This window comes from Lytechinus variegatus, chromosome 8 (assembly GCF_018143015.1).
Source record: "Lytechinus variegatus isolate NC3 chromosome 8, Lvar_3.0, whole genome shotgun sequence".
Lineage (NCBI taxonomy): Eukaryota > Metazoa > Echinodermata > Echinoidea > Temnopleuroida > Toxopneustidae > Lytechinus > Lytechinus variegatus.
This window is the reverse complement of record NC_054747.1, coordinates 7,988,413-7,999,619: the sequence shown is the minus strand read 5'-3', so window position 1 is coordinate 7,999,619 and position 11,207 is coordinate 7,988,413. Positions and strand designations below refer to the sequence as shown.

Here is an 11,207-nt window from a genome sequence, read left to right as displayed (position 1 = left end):
CCACGCTCCGACTTCGTTTATTGCTTACATCCCTCTACCTCTCATTGGTAATGAAAAGAACGCAGACGTTAGCTACACCCTCAGTCAGACGACAATGTATATTGCTTCATTAGAAGTGCTCGGTTGCGCATCGGGGCGATATTCACATCCGATGAGCGGAGGAAGTCTCTAATATCGCGCCCAACGACTCGTATCAAATCCGGGATTCATGCGTCGGGCGGAAATGAGAAGTGGAAGACAAGGGCAAATGGAAATATTTGGAAGGACAGACGGGATTGGGATAAATATCTGATTTGTAGTTTGGTACCTCACATCAAATCTGCCCCCTCGTGTTTTCCATGCACACCACATGCAGAAACCTGATCACACAATGGCTATTTAATTATAATAACAATAATAATAATAATGAAACCTTTTTGTATAGTGCAAAATACATAAGCAAAGTTGTATGTCTCTATTAAGCGCTTTTTACAAAAGGAGTGGATATGAAGGGGGGAGCACCGGGTTCTTACATTAATTGTTTACAAAATGGTGAATAAATGTGTTTTCAAGCTATTTCTAGACTTTTCGTATGATTTATTTTCTATGATATTCTGGCAGATTATTCCATAAAATAGCAGCTGCATGTGAAAATGATCTTTCCCCATATGACTTTGTCACAGTATATGGGACCTGAACTAATGACTTTATTATTCAGTCATGTTTTTCATGAACAGTGTATTTCTCTTTTATTTTGCTAGAGTATGGCATCATCTTCAAGCACATGTTTCTTGTATCTTACTTGATTCTTGTTTATACTGTAAATCTTTCTGATTTGCTGATTTTAATGATTTTTTTAATGTTCCTAATTGCATTTTGGTTGTTGAAACTTGCTATGGCCCGTATTCTGAAGCCGGGTTTAACTTAAACTCTGGTTTCAAGTTGTGGTTTAACTATGGAAGGCCAGTTATTACATAAATCTCTAACAGTAGGGGTTCAATGTATCAGCTCATTTGACTCCGAAAACATTATAAACTGCCTGGGAAGGATAAGTATGACAGTTGTCTTCACCATTAAATAATTACTAAAGAGCACAGCTAAAACGAGAAGCATTCACTGTAAACAACATTTTGAAACGTTAGGCTTCCCATAATTTTAGCACAGAGATAGACCATGGTCTAAGTTAAACCCGACTTCAGACTACGGGCCTATCTTGACAATCAAGACGCTGTATTACTTTAGATAAGGGGATGCATAGATTATTGTTTTTGTTTTTTCCGGTGGCCGATTCTAATAACTGACTGCCTAAAAATATATGTAATATTGGATAAGCTTTTAATATTGTACTGAATGGGGATTTTCCAGGACCTATTTTGTACTTTCCATTGCTCTATTGGGCATTTTGGGAGCAAAATTGCCCTATTTTTTCCCCTGAAATATTGATGAAGAACTTTTAAGTCAAGTTTCCAGGTACTTGTTATAGACAAATTCTGAGGCCACAAACTGTCAAGCTTTTTTGCTGATGATGATGGAAAACCTATCCCAATTTCAGGTGTAAATTTTGGTTTGAGATTAGAAGTATGTTTCTCTAACGTTTATTTTCTTTCTTGTCTTTTTTTTATAATTCTTCCCTCCAGGTTTTTCACATGTAAAGTGGCCTAACCCTGGGCAAGGAATCGTTCTCGTTAATCGAGGTAAGTGTGACAAAATTGATTCCATCTTCCGCAACGTACACCTGTTCCTTGATAAGAATCTTTTTGTCTGAACCTGTATACGTCCAGGGGCCCGCAACACTAAGCTTAGCAATGATCGTAGAACATTTTTCTACGATTGATTCCATTGACTACATTATGCAATCAGTCGTAAAAATCAAGCGTACGATCAATCACTAACCTTTGTGTTTAATACCAGACCCTGATTAAGTTTTTTTTTTTCCTACTTTCTTTCTCCTTTGGTTTTTGTTAGATGGTTCCGGGGACAGTCGCAAAAAGAGTACACATCGATTGCAATTTGATTCTCCATTTCCTTTTTAATTCAATTATTAGATCATTTAAATAACATTATAAAAAAACAAATCATACTTACAACATCATATTCAATTTTGCAAGGGATTAGCATTCAGACACTTTAACGGTACGGCACATTATTTTGGAAGCGTGTGTAAACCTAAATCGGTCAATCAACCAGAAGCGTGCATTGGTGACATTGATTTTGAAAAAAATTACATTAAAGACAGGTCATTCTGCTATGGGCCCTCTAATACCAACAATTGCCCAATTGACATCATGACTAGCTGATATGAAAGACACTTCACTTTTATTCCTCATTTTGTTGTTTGTTCTATTCGTTCTTGTTCGTTTTTGTTTTCCTCTTTGTTATTTTTATTCATCTTCCTTTCCCGCAATCTTGTCACGGTTTGCATCTTTTATTATTCCCATCCCACATCATTGTCTCTTTTAAAAGTCCTACTTAAAGCTAAATAACAGTAGTTGCAGTAAAAAAAATGATTTTGTAAGAAAGTCTGTAAAACCAAGGTTAAGTATTAATATATCATCATGGAAAAGGGATGCCAGGCAAAAGCCTGAATTCAGGCTCTAGCAATTTATTTTCAGGCCATAGTTATAGCATTTTTGTGTACAAAATATTGTATTCTAGGTGATTTTCAGGCCCTCTGATCAATTCCAACTGGCATCCCTAGTGGATCTAGATCTGGTACAGTTACATAAACTGAACTATGTGAAATCATAATATCTAGCTAAAAAATGACCACACTGAAGATCGCCAACACAGATAGGCACACGTGGGGCAGTGTATTATTATTGCTGGAATAAAGACCCGATGGAAGTGACCAAATCCGCGCTTATTTTGCTTTTATTTCTCAGCAATTTCTTCTAGATTCCTTTGGCACATATTTTTTTATTCATACAAACAGACACTTTGGTGATCATTAATTATATTGAATTCTGTGAAAAGTCATTTTGAGATCGTTCCCACAACTGGAAGTTATCTTTAATCTGAATCAATCCTGGCCCCTGTTTCATATTATTTAATAATAAAGAAAATGATTGGCTCTTTTTATTTAAACTTTGATAAAAATATTCATGTTTGCTTGTCTTTCGAACCATGCATGTTGCCATCGATGGCAAAGATACAATAAAGTATATTTTTGTTTCTTTTGAATTTTCTTTCTTTTTTTTTTGGGGGGGTGTTTTCCAGGACTGTTTGCTCTGCACTTTTTACCCTCAATTTTCTTGTGATTAGGAAGGAGCAGGTACATGTAGATATTGTCTGGAAGGAAATTGGTATTGCCAATCTCTAATGATAGTGTTTTTCCTTTGATAAAGGCCTTTTCCAATTCATGATCTTTCCGTGGTCCTTGTGAATTTTGTGCTTACAGGCCACAGTAGGCTTGGCAATTAAGACTGCAGTCCGATTTTGAGACGTAAGTGGCTGTATCGGCTTAACATATTCATGAAAATTAAAGCCATTTGAAGCCGGGTTGTTTTGAAATACGGATTAGCAGCTAAAATATACCTTATTAGCCTTCATGTTTTGAAAAATATTTCCTTTTTTGGATCATTCTCAGAAAGCAAATCTGATTTTTGCAAATTACTTTAAGGGGTAAAAAACAGGAAGAAGAAACAAACCTAAGATTGATGCAATTTGAAAGAATCATCAATAATACAATAATATTACATGGGAGCCTTGGAGAACTCTTATCCCATGGTATTGATGTGTGCATGTAACGTTATCAAAGCTTACATTTGATATTGTAATCTATTCAATTTTCTTGAACGTTACCGAAATCAAGATGAATAATAATTACAACAACAAAAAAAGAAGATGTTTTACGTAGCTCTCGCATTCCAAAACGTCATGCTTGCGTACTGCTTAATCCCGCACTGGCAGTTTGTGACGTACTTTTCAAACATGCTCTCATGTCATAGATACTTGTATCTCTTCAAACTTGTTCTTAGCAGTTATAATAAGAATAAGGGTTTATTGTGCAGATTATCTAGGATATTGCTCGTGCATTCTTGTGGGTAATTTTAGAAGGAGCTTTTTCCTAAAAAAAGAATCGGAGAGAATCTTATTGACGTTAGCTGAATATTTAGCCTGGAATCATTGATTGAAAGAAAATGTTTTTTTTACACCAGAGTTTAAAGTGGTATGATATACGATTACCAATTTACCATAGCTCTATATTTGGTTGGAATCTACATGTATCCCTCATGAATTTAGTTGTTTTTCTGTGGTTTTGGTAATACTACAAAAATTCTATAGATTAAGTAAATTATTTGAACATATTCAGGATAAAAGCATGATCCGCAGCAGCTGTTTTACATCATAGTCCTGTTAAGGACATTCAAAAGGCATGATTTTGGTAATATGCTCTGACTACTTTTATATCATATAAATCAAAATTTTCCTTCAGATTTTCAATTTATCATTATTTGTGGTTATTTTTGCCATATGTTCACCCTTAACTTTTTCTGAAGTGTTTTGCTGAAAGAGTTGCATGTAAAAAAATCTCCAGTAAAAGCTCAGATCCTGATAAAATCCAATATAACACAAAGATAAACTTCTCTTTTGATAGGAAAGATTTTAAACATCTCTTGTCAAATCTGCAAAATAGAACCCACAGTGAATTGTATTTTTGGTCGGTGTTAAACTCTGCCTGATCCCCCTGCCCTGAATAGTCATCACCTTTTCCTATGGGCTATGTAATTATGTGGTATCTAGATGTATTCAGGTTTTTTGACAATTTTAAAAAAGGGCCCTGTTGTGTATAAAGCAGTGCACGACACTGGCACCGGTCCGACGGTCGCAGACCAGTAAAAATTGTAAAAAAAATTTGGTCCGACATAACAAGTAAAAAATATATTAAACTGATATTTTCTTCTCTTTCGTAAATGATAAATATGGCATTTGCATCTTTAAAAATTGCACTCATGCATTAGGTGTTTGTGTGCTGTTTGTTTATGGGTTTTTTATGGGGCAAAAAAGCAATATAAGACAGCAAAATAAATAACTTTTTTTCATGTACTTCTTTATTTTGTGGGACCAATAACTTTTAGGTTTGGGCCAGTAAAAAATGGGAGAAAAAACGGGTATCTACTGGTCCGACATGAACAGGTTGGACCAATAGAAAAAAAGGTTAGTGTGGAGCCCTGCGTTACCATTATTAAGTTGCCATGCAATGGTAACTTGCATGGAATCCTTGATTTTGATTGGCTGTTGAGCGTCGTTACCATGGTAGTTACCATTGGATGGCAAAGTTTCATAATAATAACTTTTATGCAACGGGGCCCATTGCAGAAAGAGTTGCGTTTAAACACAAACCAAAAAATCAATCGCAAGTCGCAAATGCGCGCTGTTGATTGGCTGAAAATCAAGTTGCGCATGAATTTTAGAGTTGCGATTGATTGCAACTCTTTCTGCAACGGGCCCCTGGTCTTTCTTCAGAGTGAAAGAGTGAAAATTATTGCACACTACCATATAAGGTGAACTAAATTTGGCTACTTCATTTTAATATGCAATGGGCCAAATGGATTGAGCATTATGATGTGAATGTGCAGTGGGGGTATCGTGACGTTAAAGCTGTTTCAAGAAATACTGCCCAGACGAACCGTACGAGACAAGATAAAACATGATACGTCCTAAAACATTCTTGACAAGCCTTCAACTCTTGGTGACGCCATCGCCACGGCGACCGGCTAGATACATCATGAAGTGTTTGACGTCATCCGTGCATTTGTGGGACGCAGTTCAAAGCGATGAGGTTTGTGACGTCAGAGCAGGGGCGAAGAGATTCCCCCTCCCTGGGCTCGTGGTAGATAGATGGAGGGAAGGTGGATTAAGAAGGGATAATGGAAGGAGATGGAGGGATGTGAAGATGGAGAGAAGAAATGACAGAGAGAGATGAAGAGAGGGGGAAAGAAAGAGAGAGAGAGGACAGACAGATGGATAAAGAGCTTGGCAGGGTTTTGAAATTGAAGGAAAAAGAAGGGAGAAGATTTTTAGGCATGATTGAATGACACCAAAAACAAGCAAATTATCATGACTTTTCATGATGACATTAGTAGCTTCAAAACCTCATTACAAAAGATGGACAGAATAAATGACAGAGAGAGAGATAAAGAGAGGGGGAAAGAAAGAGGACAGACAGATAAAGTGAGACAGCTTGGCAGGGTTTCAAAAATAAAGAAAAATAAGGGACAAGATTTTGAGGCATGAATGAATGACATGAAAACAAGCAAATTATCATGACTTTCATGATTATTGCCCCCCCCCCCACCAAAAAAAATCCTATCTTGTCAGGAGTCTTAATCTCCCCTGTTGTGGTCTCATCTGAGAGGACTTCTTAATAACGGGCGATTTGACGAGTGGTCTGAGCTTAATCGATGGTGGCGCTCCGACGGATGGGAGATCTAATGAGAATTGATAGTCCATAGAATGAATAATGAATTTATGAAGCCGTCTCGTTGGGATTGAACCGCAAGCAAAAATTGCACCAAAATAGCTCCAAGATCCTAATCCTAAAACTTCACGTTTTTTCATCAATATAAGTTATATACTGTTCACTTGAATGATTCTAAATATTTCATCCTTGAACAGCAAATGACCTATCTTTATTTATTTTTTGTTTTCCCCCATCTGAATTGAAAATTCACTCAACTTTGCACAACAAATGAAAATAATTATTTCTTATTGTAATTAAAAATCTTCATGGATAGTAATGATTCGATTTAATTTGGCATTTGCTTCAAATGACATTTCAAATTTCAACTACATTTAATTTTGTAATGAGAAATACAAAAAGAACATTAGTTAGAAAATAAGAATGTTTCTTTGCATTTTTTGGGGAGGGGAAAAAATATAGTCTATGACTTTGTGTAATGTTACACAAAATTGTTTCTGATTGATTGCCAAGCAATTAAACTCAGTAATAAATGCAAGCCAAAATCATAGTCTTATATTGTAGAACCAATATATTCAATAGGTCACCGCAGACAAAGTAGTGCCCAACAATGTATGCTTCATCGTCAAGCGCCCATTTAGCAGCCACAGACCTGCATAACGGGGTCTGTTTCTCAGACTATCAAATCAAAAGGAGACCGGTATGGCATCTCATAGAACTTTGGCATACTCTGAATGCCATCGCAGAGGAGAAGAAGGGACAACCAGCTCCCTCTGATTGGACCCCAACTATTGGCCTCTTATGGACAACGCCTTGGAGCAAGGGTGCGTGGCATGGGGGCGTGGTGGAGGAGAGGGGGGCAGCTCCATGTGACGGGGTCGGTCTGTGGTCATTGCCAACGGTTACTAACAACAACAACAATACGTTTTGGGACTTCGGCACCAAACTGGCATCTCTTTTTATGATTTGGGGGGCTTCTATGAAATTACTCCTGTGCCTGAGATGAAAATCAAAAGCTGTTGTCTTGCAAGGCATTTCAATATATTTTAATATTTCATATAATTACAGATGTACTTCTGTGTGGAGATCAAAGCATTTTTCACCCTCGTGCTGCTAAAAATAAAGGCACTTGTATTTCATAGCCAGACTTGATTGAACAATTTCTCTTGCTGGACACTTTTCTTTTTCACAAATCCTCTTTCTTTGATTCCTCTCCATTGGTCTCTACATGCATCTATTTCTTTCATTTTTCTCTCACTTTCCCTCTCTTGAATGAGTTTTCTCCACTGCTTCAGGAATTTCAAAATTCTGTCATTATTAAGAACATTACTCAAAAAAATTAAAAGCATTCCTTACCTGGATAGAAAATGGATCTAGAAAATGTGATATTCAAACACTATAGTGATAAAATATATACGCAACAGATCTAACATGAGCGGAAATTACAATTTATGTTCAAACACTATAGTCTACAAGAAGAGTGGTCTTCGATACCTTGTTCCCAACGTCATGCGATCTTTTACGATTGGCCTTTTGTAGCTGATCGCAAACTTTTTTCTTTCCTACCGTCAACATGATTGCCGCGACTGACCTCAAGGTCTGATAAGATTTGACACGATCATTACGATTACTCTACGATTTATTTTGGCGCGAATCGTGACATTTTGAACGAGGTATGAGGTCAAGTTGTTGAATTGCCTTTTTTGAAGGCGTCTTGCACCAACATTTTCTTCAGCGACAATTGCTCCGCTCTTAATTCCGCACAATAATCAAATAGCTAACCTCAACCCTTGGTTTAACACGATACCCTACCCTAAACCCAATATAAAACCCTATTGCTACCCTAACCCTACATCTTTAATAAATGAAATTAAGCCCGGAGCAATTTCCTCAGGAGCAAATATTTTGTCACCGTTTTCTATAGGTCACCCTAATACAGTAGAAAGTCTGTCACTTTTAGTTTTGTTTGTGGTGAAATAGAAGGTAATTTTTCATATAATTAATCAATTCCTGTACATGTAACTACAGTATAGGTTATTAAATATTAGCCTTTTGCATTCCTGCACAGTGCTTCTAGTCTCTACCTGTTCTGCTATCCCCCCTCTCTCTAACTCTTTCTCAATCTCCATAGACTTTCATTAGTTGGTTTGGGAGATGGATTTAATCGCATTCATAATTCATCGACGGCCAGCCCCCCAAAATAGAAACACACCGGCTCGTCCGTCGGAGGCGAATCAATTTGAATCCGGAAACCATTTACAGCCCATTCACAAATTGCATGCAGGGCTGTATGCCATGCTCTATAGACGATTCAATTTGTGAGAGAGAAGGAGGGGGAGAGGGAGAGAGAGATGAAAGAGGATGCAAGAAATGTCAACGGAAGGAATTAATCAAGAAAATGCAGGTAGTCGAGGAGGAAAAAACAGAGATGGAGAGAAATAGGAGGAGAGAGATAATAGGAGGACAGTATTATGTAAAGAGATTTGTGTGATGGAATTCATCACAATCGGCTGAATAATTAATCAATCTGGTAGGGGAATATTACCTGGGCCCCCGTTTTACAAAGAGTTGCAATTGATCCAATCAACCGCAACTATGGAAAGCCGGCACTGCCAACATCTAATTTTAAAAATGCATGTTTGTTCAAAATATTTTCTAGATATGCTGTTGCTGTATAGTATTCATTCGTTCACATTTTCTTGAAATTTTCAGTCCCTTTGTTTACAAAGTTCATTGTGCAAATTTCCTTCAGAAAAAAAGATTGGCATTGTTGGGTTTCCAAACAGTTGAGGATGATCGAATCACTCGTAACTCTTTGTAAGACAGGGGTCCCTGGAGGAAACTAATTGAAGATTCACATTGACCACTATTTTTCCTCTTTATTAATATATATCCTAAGTGCTAGCAATTACATATGGAGTATGATGTTAAAAGGAGAAAAAGGTGCTGAAAATTTTGATACCATTTCCAGTGTGTCATATTGTGCCATTCCTAAATTAACTTTAATTAAGGCCATCAAATTTAGGGTAATCATTAACAAAAATCAAATTTGCAACTTTTTATTAACAAATCACTTGGTCTACCCATGTGTTGTAATCAAAGTTTGAAAATGAATAGATAATTAAAAATTGTTGCCAATTTGATGAGCAAAAACAGCAGATTAATTAATCCATGGCAAATTGGCAACTCTTCATTCAATATACCACTTCAAACATTTACTTCATCTCCCTTTTTGTAATCTAGAGTTTGAAAATGAATAGAATATTGGCAATTATGGCCAATTTGAAGAACAAAAGTAGATTTAATTTGACCTCATGAAATCTGCATTCAGTCCTATTGAGGGGAAAAACAAGAATCTCCCAAAGATTTTGATTGCTCGGACTGATTTAGGTGGACGACACTTGTGCAGTCAGCTGTTCCTTCAGCTGTAGGCGAGTCAAGCGCAAAATCTTGCTGGCACAGAGAGCAAATCTGGCCGGATGTACCAAAATAGCCCTCCCCGTTTCGGTAATTAACGCAGGAGGGAGATAGAGGCGCAGGTATGCCAGCGCGAGACGGGGGTGGACATTATCGCGAGCCATCGCGCCGTTATGGAATTAAAGATTTAAAGCCCGGGATAAGCATGGAGAGGGCAAAAGTGTGTTTATAGAGCAAGGTTAATTGTACTCTCTCATGATATCTAGCTAAACAAATACACCTCTTAAAAGTGCGTATTCATATAATCTTGTTGACCTAGTGATTGGGTCTATTTTAAGAGGGAGCTGTTGTGCCTAAAGTTAATAACTTGTTGTATAAATAGCAACAAAATGATCTTTGACTGTTCTACCTGTTATGAGCTAATGTTGCATGGCATTTTGGATATCAAGTGTATCGGGGGATGAAAAACAAAGGTAAAAGACAGTTGCAGCAAACGATTTTGTAAGTCTTTAAAATCAAGGTTAATTGTCAAAATATTATCATACATCTAAATCTGGTACATTAAATGTAAACATATCTTTGTAAAGTCATGAAATCTTAGCTCGAAATCAATAATTCTGATGATCACTAACACAGTAACGCATATATGGGACAGTGTATTAATATTGCTTCGAAAGATACCCGACATTTGATAGAATTCTGTGCGTATTTTGCTCATTTCTCAGCAATTATGCATTTTTTTGCGAGAGCTATTTACCACAAAACACTTGGGTGCTAATTTTATCGGATTCTGTTCGAACTCAGTTTGAGATCATTACCACAACTGGTATTTATCTTTGAAATACAGCTAGATCCCGTAGCATAAAGCTTTCAATAGTAATCGATAATGAATCTAATTTCTAGAATTTAAATTTATTTTAAAAAAGAATCAGTCTTATAATCAATCACTATAAAGCTGTATGAGACAGGGTCCTGGAAATATTGTTTTACAATGTTGGAAGGAAAATTATTTGGTCTATTCATTGTTTTTCTCTCTTTTTTTGGGGGGGGGTAGTAATCACCACCAAATATACTCTTCGAGAGATTGGAAGAGGAGAGAGAGAGGAAGGGATGGGGAGAGAAAGATATTAGAAAAGAGTGAAGGATGGATAGATGAAGGGGGGGGGGGTGGAGAGGGCGGGATGAAGTTGAACATTTTGAACACAATCAGTAGTAGATATGAATAGAATGTGTGAATAAAGTCATTTGTGTGGTATGTACATTACTTGTACACGAATTCGTGCCACTTGACCATTCTACACAATCGCTTGGTCATAAAGGTAGTTAACCTTTAATAATAATTGTGAAAATTGTGAGTGGACGAAGTGGCAGTTAGACCATGTGGACCATA

The 11,207-nt window shown here is 36.9% G+C and overlaps 1 protein-coding gene across 1 annotated transcript in view; it reads left to right on the top strand.

Moving 5' to 3' along the window:
- Positions 1–1,619: 1,619 nt before the first annotated feature.
- The window catches only part of LOC121419919 (dual specificity tyrosine-phosphorylation-regulated kinase 1A-like), a 41,871-nt gene continuing 32,283 nt past the window's right edge, over positions 1,620–11,207 (top strand). The window contains exon 1 of the mRNA XM_041614409.1: positions 1,620–1,673. The gene's annotated coding sequence lies outside the window, so the exon portion shown is untranslated. The remainder of the gene's footprint in view (positions 1,674–11,207) is intronic.